The following is a 12,190-nucleotide window of genomic DNA, read 5'->3' on the forward strand; positions in this document are numbered from 1 at the left end:
CACCAATGCCTGCTTTTATCAAATAAGGCTCTTAAGAAGAATTATGCCCTTTCTGCTCTTCCTGCATAAAATATAGGTAGAAAATGCATTTGTCCATGTCAGACATGACATGGCAATGCCGAATATCTTGATATCTCGAAAACGTCCATTGAACAACTCCAAAAAATCCAAAATTCTATAATGAGATCTATTTTCCAACTTGGAAAGTTTGACTATAATGCAGTCAATCTTGGACAAGTCTGTTGGTTGCCTGAACTAAAAATAATTTATTTAAAGTCACCTGTATTATGCTAAAAAATGTTGCTTCCCAGGCTCCCTTTGACATACAAAGCAAATTTGAGGAATATCAACACAGCCGATTAGTAAGATCCAGCACTAAATCTATGCTGGTGATGCCTCCTTTCAAGCTTGTCAGCTGGGGAGGCAGATCTTTCTGTGCTCACAGAGCTAAACTGTCGCCAGCTCTTAAGATTTAGGAAAGCGCTTAAACCCTGACTGTATACTAAGTAACACTTTCATGGTCTGCAACCTGTTAGAGACCCTTGCACTAAGTGTAGAGACATTTTAAGGTATACACAAAGTGGCAATTCCGCAGGGCCCCCACTTCCCCGGGGCAAATCTATTCATATTTACATTTGACCTGTGGTTCAGGCTGCTCTTCCCTGTAAGCCTTCCTGGATTGGCAGTTTGTGATAAGGAACCATCTGCCAGATTCATCAAAGACCCGTTTTGCGAGTCTTTAATAGCGATTCATAAGGAATCGCTATTACAGACTCGCAAAACGGGATTCATGTAGAAATCGCAAAATAAAATGCGATTCCTACACATTCCTTATTTGCGATTAGCAAATTGCTAATCGCAAATAAGGAATAACTCGCCATTCATTCCTATGGGCCTAAAGGCCCACAGGAATGAATGGGGAGTTATTCCTTATTTGCGATTAGCAATTTGCTAATCGCAAATAAGGATGCGATTTCAAGGGTGCTAGGGGTGTCCAAAGGACACCCTGTAGCACCTCTGAAATGGTATCTACATTGGTGTTGCGCACACACATGTCCAAAGGACATGTGTGTGTGCAACATGCAACTTAGAGAAATGCATTTAAAAGCATTTTTCTAAGTTTTCGCTATTTACCACGAGGTTTGACCTTGCGGTAAATAGCGGCCCGAAATTGCAAATTCGCAATTTATAAATGGTTAATGAATTGCATTTAAGGAATCTCAAATAGAGATTCCTTAAATGTAATTCCTCGCAATTTAGCGAAATCGCATTTACCGATTTTTGCATTTGGGATGATGAATCCCAAATGCAAAAATTGCGCTCGCAAAGGGCCAGATTCTCAGAATCTGGCCCTTTGCGAGCGCAATTAAGCTTCATGAATCTGGCTGCATGCCTTCAAACAATCTTATGACCTGAGTGCAGGAATCCATTAAAGTATATTTAAAGGCAATTGGATGTCCCCAGAGACTTGACTGCCCCTTAAGAGAAGACTTTTCCCTTTTTCCAGTCTCTCAGTATGGGCCTCTCTATCTTGTCTATATTTATTTCTTCCTGGTGTGCTTAAGGAGTGCATTTTTTTGGAGTCACAACTGCCTGCTTTGTTCAGCTCTTGCTACCTCTCCCTGCAGATGGCGTCCTGCACAAAGACTGCTTATTTTCCCAGCATCACCTTCTTTGTAATCTCACTCTTCCACACATTGCTGATGGTTCCCACTGTTGAGATCAACCTAACTTGAGTGAATGAACCACTCAACCTCTGCGCACTGTTGCTGCTGGTGGAAGAATCACACCAGATATATCATAATTTTTCAGAAATTCTAAACCTTTTCCAAGAAACTTACTTATTCACATATGACTTTTAACCATTCTTATTCAGAAATATGATTTTTAATCATCAGTTCATTTTATGCAGATCTCAAACATATATAGAAAACAAATAATAACATTTCACTATATCAACATAATCTTTCTTGACTGTGTACAGTTGATGTAGCCCGATGCATTTCGAGTCCTATATGGACTCTTCCTCAGGGGCCTGTAAATATGAACATTTCGTATCAGAAACTCAAATTTCAACATCTGATATCAGATTCAAGTTCGAAAAACAAATCAGTTGAGGAAAGCAACAATAAATCGATTTGCATTTCATCAGGGTATTTCAAATATAGTAACCTAACCTATGCACTGGTAGAACAGTGTAACACCGCCACCACACCTTGAAAGTGAAATGTACCACTAAATGATGTACTCACAACAAAACCGGAAATGCAGCGTTCCTGTAACCACAAAGTACCTAGCTGTGAACAATTGCTGGGAAACGTGTGCCGACTACAATGACAATCAAAAAACAAAAACCAACACATTCTCTTACCTCAGTGCTCTAAAGTGTAAACCACCACGTTTCCGTCTTAGCAAAATAATAACAACCGCCACCTAAGAATGAAATAGGAGAACCATCCTTAGCCACGACTCTCTTAAAGTTTTTTAATCCAAAATACCAGTTCTAAAAACGCCACTACCTACCACGAGGTTGCTCATCAACTCCTCCATATACTTTCAGACGATTCAATGTAAACACCGGACCTTCCGGTTTAAAAACGCCCTGCTCATTACTCAGCTCACAACAGCAAAAACGGACTGTTCAAAATCGAGCAGTGACGCCATATTGGATCGGTCTGAACATCGTACTTAATCCCACCTACCATGTCAATCTAAACGTGAAAATGAACTCCGGACCGAATAAACAACCATGTGAAAGAGTAAAAAGTGGAAAGAGAACAAAAAGTCCAGTGCTCAATAGACTTAGAAACAGTGAAATACCTCATCATGTCACATAATGGACATTAATATTGATTCTTAACACGCTAAACGGATGGATCGAATAAAATACAGAAACAAATACAATGCATTGTACATTTCACATAGCTCACTCAAATACATTAGTCATGTGTGATGTAATAAAAACTTAATGTACTCATGCTAAAGAGAGGCTTGCCAAACCCTCTGCATGTACCTTGCCTGGCATTAAGCATGAGCGGATTTTGCGGATTGGCAATCCGCGAATTTTGCGGATTTGCGGATTCGCAATCCGCAAAATCCGCGAATTCCCGCGAATTTGCGGATTTTTTTTTTTTTTGTGTTCGCCCGTGTTTCTGCCAGTTCGCGAGGGTTTTTACAATTTCGCAATTTGCGAACTTACCTGTCGGGTCGCAAGTTTTGCGAACTTGTTGTTTCTACGTGTCCAGCCTGTTTGGGACACTCTTCTTCATCACTGCCACTCTCTGTCACCACTGCCACTCTCTGACTACTCATGCCACCCTCTGGCCCACCCATGCCACCCTCTGTTTCATCACTACACCCTCTGGTTGTCCAGTGTACATTATTTTCGGCAAAGCAAAGCACACCTTCCCTGCCTCAAGTGACCTGAATTAATTTGGGGCTGATTAATGTGTCACAGAATATTTTTTTAGCTGGCACCTGCTTCCTTAGTGCGCCCTGATTAGTGATCTTTTGCACTTGCTAAGTGCTTTCATTGTTGCAAAATTAGTTACAACACCTGCCCTGCCCCAACTGACAATAATGAATTAGGGGCTGATTAATGGATTTTAACTTCCAGCCTGGCTCCTGCTTGTCTCCCTTAGCTGTAATTCAGGACCTTTGTGGCATATGTGTAACTATTCTGAGGTTCAGAGCAGGGTCACATAATAGTTTCAACTGGCAACTGAACTCTGGAGGGGCCCCTCAGGAAGCCCTACAGGAAATGGCTACTAATGATGTGCCTGAACTTTTGAACCTGGTAAGTAGTTACTTTCAGTTTTGCCAAGATCGTATTTCTGCAATTTCGCACTTATTCGCGGGGCGCGAACTCACGCTAACAGTGCGAGCAGCGCGAGCAAAATCCGCTGCTCGCGGATTTGCGGATTTTGCGGGAAATTCGCAAATCTCGCGGATTGCGGATTTCCCGAAAATCCGCAAAATCCGCGAGCGGAACGGATTTTCCGCCCACACCTACCTGGCATACAGTATCATAAATTACAGGAAACATGTGTAATCTATTTTTTCATTTAAACCTTTTGGTTCCTGTGTCCCTAGGAACCTGATCCAAAATATCTCTCTTTGCAGGAGGGATCTGGGTAGATCCACTCCTTCTTGAATTTCAGTTCTCTCCAAGACCGAAAACTGCAGTTGGGAGATGTTGTGCCTATTTTCTGACCAGTGTTTGGCTAAATTGCTTTTGATGTTGACATTTCTAATGGTGCTCTTATGTTCAGATATTCTTGTTTTCAGTTTCCTTTCCGTTTTTCCCACGTACAATTTGCCACATGGGCATTTGATGTAATAAATCACATTCTTGGAATTACAATCACTATCATGATGCAAATCAATAATCTTGCCAGTCTGTGGGTGATGTAAATTGGTCCCAGCTATAACATTATGACAGTGCACACAGTTCATGCACCTTTTCATCCCTTTGTGTGTTTGTCTCTTTCTGATTCTGGGTGTCTTCAATAGCTCCTTCAAATTTTTTGATCTTTTATACGCAAACATTGGTTTTTGCGGAAAAAATACCTCCAAAGTCTGGTTCATGTTGAAGAAGTTCCCAGTGTCTGGTTATTATGTTTTTGATTTTTGATGAGCTTGTGGAATATTTTGACACGAACACCTGTCTATCCAAGACTTTCTTAGGCTTTTTCTCCAATAGATTATCTCTACTGAACGTGGCAATCTTCTCCTTTGTTTTCTTTAGCACACTCTCTGGATAGCCTCTGGATGCGTATTTTTGCTCTTGTAAATCGAGGTGTTTTCCCAAAGTCTCGGGCTCTGAACAAATCCGTTTTATCCTCATATATTGTGACAAAGGCAGATTCATTTTTAAATTCTGGGGATGAAAACTCTGAAACAAGAGTGAATTATTAACATCAGTCTCCTTTCGAAACACTTCAGTTTGTAGTCTTCCTTGTCTTAATGTCAATAATACATCCAAAAATGAAATTTCATGATCACTAATGGTGTGAGTGAATTTAAACATGAACCAGACTTTGGAGGTATTTTTTCGCAAAAACCAATGTTTGCGTATAAAAGATCAAAAAATTTGAAGGAGCTATTGAAGACACCCAGAATCAGAAAGAGACAAACACACAAAGGGATGAAAAGGTGCATGAACTGTGTGCACTGTCATAATGTTATAGCTGGGACCAATTTACATCACCCACAGACTGGCAAGATTATTGATTTGCATCATGATAGTGATTGTAATTCCAAGAATGTGATTTATTACATCAAATGCCCATGTGGCAAACAGTACGTGGGAAAAACGGAAAGGAAACTGAAAACAAGAATATCTGAACATAAGAGCACCATTAGAAATGTCAACATCAAAAGCAATTTAGCCAAACACTGGTCAGAAAATAGGCACAACATCTCCCAACTGCAGTTTTCGGTCTTGGAGAGAACTGAAATTCAAGAAGGAGTGGATCTAACCAGATCCCTCCTGCAAAGAGAGATATTTTGGATCAGGTTCCTAGGGACACAGGAACCAAAAGGTTTAAATGAAAAAATAGATTACACATGTTTCCTGTAATTTATGATACTGTATGCCAGGCAAGGTACATGTAAAGGGTTTGGCAAGCCTCTCTTTAGCATGAGTACATTAAGTTTTTATTACATCACACATGACTAATGTATTTGAGTGAGCTATGTGAAATGTACAATGCATTGTATTTGTTTCTGTATTTTATTCGATCCATCCGTTTAGCGTGTTAAGAATCAATATTAATGTCCATTATGTGACATGATGAGGTATTTCACTGTTTCTAAGTCTATTGAGCACTGGACTTTTTGTTCTCTTTCCACTTTTTACTCTTTCACATGGTTGTTTATTCGGTCCGGAGTTCATTTTCACGTTTAGATTGACATGGTAGGTGGGATTAAGTACGATGTTCAGACCGATCCAATATGGCGTCACCGCTCGATTTTGAACAGTCCGTTTTTGCTGTTGTGAGCTGAGTAATGAGCAGGGCGTTTTTAAACCGGAAGGTCCGGTGTTTACATTGAATCGTCTGGAAGTATATGGAGGAGTTGATGAGCAACCTCGTGGTAGGTAGTGGCGTTTTTAGAACTGGTATTTTGGATTAAAAAACTTTAAGAGAGTCGTGGCTAAGGATGGTTCTCCTATTTCATTCTTAGGTGGCGGTTGTTATTATTTTGCTAAGACGGAAACGTGGTGGTTTACACTTTAGAGCACTGAGGTAAGAGAATGTGTTGGTTTTTGTTTTTTGATTGTCATTGTAGTCGGCACACGTTTCCCAGCAATTGTTCACAGCTAGGTACTTTGTGGTTACAGGAACGCTGCATTTCCGGTTTTGTTGTGAGTACATCATTTAGTGGTACATTTCACTTTCGAGGTGTGGTGGCGGTGTTACACTGTTCTACCAGTGCATAGGTTAGGTTACTATATTTGAAATACCCTGATGAAATGCAAATCGATTTATTGTTGCTTTCCTCACCTGATTTGTTTTTCGAACTTGAATCTGATATCAGATGTTGAAATTTGAGTTTCTGATACGAAATGTTCATATTTACAGGCCCCTGAGGAAGAGTCCATATAGGACTCGAAATGCATCGGGCTACATCAACTGTACACAGTCAAGAAAGATTATGTTGATATAGTGAAATGTTATTATTTGTTTTCTATATATGTTTGAGATCTGCATAAAATGAACTGATGATTAAAAATCATATTTCTGAATAAGAATGGTTAAAAGTCATATGTGAATAAGTAAGTTTCTTGGAAAAGGTTTAGAATTTCTGAAAAATTATGATATATCTGGTGTGATTCTTCCACCAGCAGCAACAGTGCGCAGAGGTTGAGTGGTTCATTCACTCAAGTTAGGTTGATATGTTGTAGGCACGGTGTGTGGACAAACGTGCCACCTCCGCAGCACGCATGTGTTAAAAGAAAGAGTATAAAACAATATTTCATATATAAAAAAAAAAAAAAAAAAAGAGGAGTGCTATCCACTTTAAAATTTACATTCCCACTGTTGAGATACCACTTCCAAAGAGGACCAGCAAGGAGCAGAAGGGAAGTGTTAAACACCATGGGTGACTACTTCGACATAGCACAGAACATGCCAAGAACTGCGCTTACACTCTTTGGCATCTTTTTCAATACTGTGCTTCAGAGATCATGCCACAGTGGCATGTTACATACAGCAGGGGCTAAGGTGGGTTCATTTCCAGCTCAAACTTTGCACTAGAGTACACACAGTTCTAAATTGGTAGTTTAATATTCCTACTAATCCTCAAAAAGTCCATAGAGCCATATGGATATGCTTGAAAGTGTATAGCTATGTAAGACCCTACAGAGCCATTAGTGAACATATCTCTGATTGGATCTCTCCAGTGAGTCAGAAAACCATATTTGTTTAGACGCGCTGATGGTGAGGGTTGTGGGGGCCTGGTGGGGGCGTCACCAGTAGGGAAATGAGCAAGACTAAAGGTCAAGTGCTATGTGTTAGGACTTGAAGAGCAGCAGTAGAAGTGTTTAGACACTGAAGTCTGGAGGCATTTCAATGGAGATAAACATAGCAATACATTTGAGAGGTATATATATTCAAATGGTTTGAATTCGAACCAGATGACCACATGAAAGCCGAGGCGCGCATATTCGCTGTTACACTTTTCTTGACTCCTGAGCAACAAAGCTGATATTATACAGCCATTTGAATATATATAACTCTCAAATTTATTAGGTTCAATTTACTGGGAACAATCCTATGAACCAAGACCATTTACCTTTCAAGCCCTGAAGATGTTCTTTAGAGGACGAAACGCGTTGGCTGTTTCAATTCCAAAGAACATGAATAAAGAATAAATCTCAAACATCAAAAGATCTGATCGACTTCTTTCATTTGGGAAATTAATTGTGTACTGTAGACCATTTGCTATATGGATATAGCTGTATGAGCTGTAAAAGTTTACATCCAATCAGTCTCTAAAAACTGTGGTCCTTCCTTTGTGTCTGTTTTGTGTAGTGTGCAATATATTTCGCCGTAGCTGTATGACTGGCTTCCTAAGAAAGACATAGTGGGATATGTTCACAAGGAAATGGCACTGCGCTGTGGCAGATTTTGCAGCACCGTGCAGCATCATTTCAAAAACGCAGAGATGCACCGTATTCTCAAGAATACAGCACACCTGTGTGTTTTTTCCCTTGCGCTAATGCTAAAAATAGATACCTAGCGCCAACACAGACACCCTTGCGCCAAAGTGCAAGGGTACCTGCATTGCAGGGATGATTCGTTATGTGGAGGAGGGTGTCCCTTCCAATCATTAAAGCAATTTGCTCCTTCTATGTGTGCCACCTAATGCCTGCTTTTGCACGGCGTTAGTTTTTGGCGCTGCTTCAGATTTACACATCCTTGTAAATCTGGGGCAGCATCAAAAAGAAAAGGGTGTTGCAGTGGAACGACCACAGCAACACCCATTGCTCGCCCCTTTCATGCAGAAAACGGTGAGAAAGGGTACCATATTTACAAAGTGGTGTTATAGGGCACTGCGTCACAGGAACATTGACAAAAGTGATGTTTTGGTGGTGCAATCCCCTTGTATATGGGCCCTAGTGATTGTCAACTAAAATGGAGGTCCAGTGGTGCAGTGAGAGCGATATTCCAGGTTAAATCCTCCCAGAAGGTGCCCTTATCCTTGTTCAAACCCTGTACGCATTTTCAAACGTCGCTACTTTCTCTTCATGGGTTGTTTTTCTCAGCCAGGGTTTTGGCCCTTAATACCCAGCCCAATGTCTGACCAGCAACAGTAGAAGGGTAAGAGTGCCTTCAAGGGACTTTATTCAATCTACATTTGTAAATTAAAATTATTCAGAAAAGAACCAATTGATCGTCCTTGCAGTGAATTAATCCCAACAATCAATTTGTGTTATCAACATATAACATATAAACAAAGACACAAGGTGTATACGAAAAAAATGTTTTTATCAAATAATTCATTAAAGAAAATCAGCTTCATATACAGATAATTAGGCAAATAAGATTTTAGGACTGTGGGTACACATAAAAATAAATTTACTAGGTGACTCAACAGAACCTAAACGACACCTATCCCAAAACACATTGAGTAAAACAAAGAAAGGGATGAGGTGTATTGTCGACGTTTCGGTTTCTTAGAAGTTATTTGATGAAACCATCCTCAGGACTGTTATCAGTTCAGATCTGTATAGAAATATTGTAGTCTGCTTACAAATTTCTGTCGCAGTTATTCGCAGGGAAATAGTGGGTGAATCACAGTATCCCAGTAACCTGACTATTAATTGCAGAAAAACGCTCATCAAAGTTGAATGTGAAGTCAGAGCTTCACTTGCGTATGGTTTCAGATATTATATACCGCAAAGTTCATCCGATATATATCAGATAGGGTCTTATCGAGTCTCGAACCTAATCAGGAGACGTAACGACCAGTTGGAGCTTAATTGAGCTTATGAGCAGTCTCAAGTCCTGCAGCGCCTATAGTTCCAGCGAGGTGGGATCAAAGAAGCGTATCATCCGAAATCCGTGGCTTCATTTCGGATGATACGCTTCTTTGATCCCACCTCGCTGGAACTATAGGCGCTGCAGGACTTGAGACTGCTCATAAGCTCAATTAAGCTCCAACTGGTCGTTACGTCTCCTGATTAGGTTCGAGACTCGATAAGACCCTATCTGATATATATCGGATGAACTTTGCGGTATATAATATCTGAAACCATACGCAAGTGAAGCTCTGACTTCACATTCAACTTTGATGAGCGTTTTTCTGCAATTAATAGTCAGGTTACTGGGATACTGTGATTCACCCACTATTTCCCTGCGAATAACTGCGACAGAAATTTGTAAGCAGACTACAATATTTCAATACAGATCTGAACTGATAACAGTCCTGAGGATGGTTTCATCAAATAACTTCTAAGAAACCGAAACGTCGACAATACACCTCATCCTTTTCTTTGTTTTACTCAATGTGTTTTGGGATAGGTGTCTTTTAGGTTCTGTTGAGTCACCTAGTAAATTTATTTTTATGTGTACCCACAGTCCTAAAATCTTATTTGCCTAATTATCTGTATATGAAGCTGATTTTCTTTAATGAATTATTTGATAAAAACATTTTTTTCGTATACACCTTGTGTCTTTGTTTATATGTTATATGTTGATAACACAAATTGATTGTTGGGATTAATTCACTGCAAGGACGATCAATTGGTTCTTTTCTGAATAATTTTAATTTACAAATGTAGATTGAATAAAGTCCCTTGAAGGCACTCTTACCCTTCTACCTTTATTACCCAAGCCCTTAAGGGTATTCCGGGTTGCTCACTTCTTTAATAATGACCAGCAACAGGACATCTGTAATCTGGAGCTGTGCAGGGTGAATGTCCCTCCTTCTTGTGGAGGTGAGCAGAGCCAGGAAGGTAAGTCTACGAAAGAAAGCCTGTAGAAAGGGTCTTCCTTGATGTTTCACCTAAACACACATTCCAGACCATTAAATGCTTGTCTATTTAACCCTCTGTTTTCTGTGACCAAAGCCCCTTTGAACCGGTTGGGCAGCCAGCTGAATTGTAATGGTGTTCTCCCAAATTAGCGTGCATTGGTTTTCCCCGCGACTTGGGATATATATTGGCACCACTTATGGGTCAGCGTAGATCCTTTCTGGTTCCTGAAGAAGCTCTCCGCACTTGTATTGAAGACGGTGTGAACCAGTTTCATGACCCTGTATTATGTGACACTCAAAGTCGGGAATAGTCTTGGAACTGCAAAGCCACTCCAGTATTGTGAGGAAGAGGAGCAGGCAGAAGCCCCTGGTGTAACATGTACTGCCCCTGAGATAATGGAACTGGCTCGAGGCCAGGCTAGCAGGGAGCTGCCATGAGGATACACTTGAATGGAATCAGCTGGCTAAAGATCAGAGGATTGTACTCCCAGACCTTGTAAGCCAGACTCAAGATCCCTAACATCAGGGCAGGGGCCTGTGGACGATCTGTCTTCCTGGACATCCTCCTCTTCCTCTTTGGCATTTGGCAGGCTGGTGACTAGGTGATGTGGGAGTGTGGATTGGACAACATAGGATTCTTTTGAGCCTTCAGCCTTTCTTTCTTGGAAGAGGAGAATCTCTTAAACCACTGTGGGTCCACATGCACCTTCCCCATTTAGGCCACATGAACACCAGGGCTGCCTGATTTTCTTGGGCTTCTGCCTATCTTGTGATATTAGCACATGTATGTAGTCAATCGACTGCCTCCAGGCAGTCATAACGATTATGATGGAAGAAGCTATCAATGTTGAAGGGGGTCATAGGCCATTCTCCCTGGGCTGGGCCCCTACCGCGACGGGGAACCATTGACCATCCATCGAGTTGGGGGCAAAATGGCCAGGGGGATAAAAGTAAGTCAGGGGGAGGGGACGTACAGTCGTGCCTGTGCTAGGATATCTCCAGTTACAGATATAATCAACAATTCTAGGGTTGTTAAAGTTAATCAGAATACAATCACCCCTTATGTTTTTAGGCAGGTGTCCCACCCATGGTGTCCTTCGAATCATGAGTATTTTACCAACTAAGGGGCTCATTAGGATTGCGGTTTTTCCGCATCCTCGGGGCCGGCGGAAGCCACCGCCGGCCCAGAGGATGCGGAAAAACCGCAGCGGACTGACCAAAGACCCACCGCCACATTAGGATGGCTGGTGGGTCCTGGTTTCCGTCCGCAGCTTTTCCGCCGCGGTTGGCTTACAACCGCGGCGGAAAAGCTCTAATCTGGTGACGGTGTCTCTCAGACACCATCAGGCAGAGTAGGATGGGATGTAAAACATGCTTTTCCGCGGCGGCTTTTCCGCCAAGGAAAAGCATGTGTAACTTCACTGGGGGGCCCCGTTGCGGGCCCCCTAGGTGAAGGGGGGGTGGGGGGTGCACATGGGGGGTACCTATGGTACCCCCCTGCATTTGTATGCAGAAAGCGGCAGGCACCGCGAGGTGCCTGCCTCTTTCTGCATGCAAATGCAATGACTGCATTTTTAACATTGCCGCGGGTGCAGCTTGAAGCCGCACCCGCCGCAATGTTAAAAATAGAGGATGTGACCGCCAGGGTGGCGGTCACATCCTAATCGCACAGGAGGGGACTCCGCAGCCCATGCGGACGTCCCCTCCT

This window comes from Lissotriton vulgaris, chromosome 6, assembly GCF_964263255.1.
Source record: "Lissotriton vulgaris chromosome 6, aLisVul1.2, whole genome shotgun sequence".
Taxonomy (NCBI): domain Eukaryota; kingdom Metazoa; phylum Chordata; class Amphibia; order Caudata; family Salamandridae; genus Lissotriton; species Lissotriton vulgaris.